Below are 1,546 nucleotides of genomic sequence, written 5' to 3'. Positions count from 1 at the left end.
AGTTTGGTTGAAGAATTTCATTGGGGATCTTGGAGTCATTAGGACTATTAAAGAACCAATATAACTCTTATATGACAACGAAGGAATGGTTGCTTTGACCAAAGAATTGAAAGATCATGGTAGAACTAAGCATATTGAAATAAAGTACCATTATATTTGACATAGAGTTGAAGATGGGCATCTATTGGTGAATCGAGTATCATCAGTATATAATCCTGCTGATCCTTTCACTAAGGCATTGAGTAGAGCCAAGCACAACGAGCATGCTAGGAGCATTGGATTAAGAGATGACATTAGTTTTAGTAATTAGTTGATAGATTGAAACTTTGTAACATAATAAATTGTAATTGTTTTGGTGATTAAATAATAGAGACTTGTTTATGACTATTTGTGTTGTCTATTCAGTTATTTATTATCGTGTTTCATTTTTCATGTTTACTTCCTGAATCATTTTATGATTCAAATTCCACAGTCGTTTATAGTTTTGGAAGTAAGTAGTGAATTAAGATTGTCCTGGAGCATTAGTAGATTGTCCATAGTAGTTGAACATGGCATGATGATTGTTGTTATACTCATGACTACTTGAAATAGGAATTTAAGTGTTGGATAAACCTGTGCTTAGAGATTACTTTATGGATTCTATCATAAGTAATTCAAGGATGATAATATCTAACTATTTTTATAAGCAGAGATATATAGCTCATAGTTTACAGACTAGTTGTGCATTGGTTTACTAAAACGCATCTCATAATTGGATGTTATGAAGAGTAATTCCATGTATGATTTGGTAAGTAAAATAGATGACTGTATAGTCAAAGTAATTTGTTACTTTTGCCCTAATAGGGAAAACAATATCTTTAGGCCCTTTGATGATATGTTGACATTATAGTGAAGGGCCCAACCATGACTAAACTGATGTGTTCAATTAGTAGTCTAATGATGTCATCATAAATCGTAAAATCAACAAACAAAATATTAGACAATGAGATTGATTATAATCCTTGTCTCGTGTCTAAACGATATCATGAAGAATGAAGGAGTAGTTGATCATCTATCTTAGGGAAAAAGTTTGACAGCGATTTTGGAAAGTATTCTATGGTTTCTAGTGTTTCCAAGCAGCTATATAAAGGGTTCAAACCCTTGCATTTTCAGCCTAACACTTGTGACTTAGAGAAATCCGGTAATCCTCTCCCTACCCTCTCTTCTCAATTGTCTTCTATTTTCTAGGGTTTGGGTATGAGCCATTGGAGACATCATAATTTTGGTGCTAAGTTTTTTAAAGATCTACAAGGGCATCAAGGGTATTATTTGCTATAACAATATCAAAGGTGTGTAACCCTAACTGGTAATTTCGATTATACCATATGGTTCTTATGGTTTCATAAGTATGTTGTTATTAATGTGCAAAGACCTACCCTTTAGGTTGCATATACCCTTAAGAGTTTAAGTTATTTTTCCGCATGTACATTGAATTTGTAACCTATAAATTTCATCAGTTTTGTCGTCCTAGTATGCTCGTCCCGGTACACTAGAACGCTTAAGTGAC

This window comes from Lactuca saligna, chromosome 8 (genome assembly GCF_052625555.1).
Source record: "Lactuca saligna cultivar CGN05327 chromosome 8, ASM5262555v1, whole genome shotgun sequence".
Classification (NCBI taxonomy): domain Eukaryota; kingdom Viridiplantae; phylum Streptophyta; class Magnoliopsida; order Asterales; family Asteraceae; genus Lactuca; species Lactuca saligna.
This window is presented reverse-complemented; position numbering follows the sequence as displayed.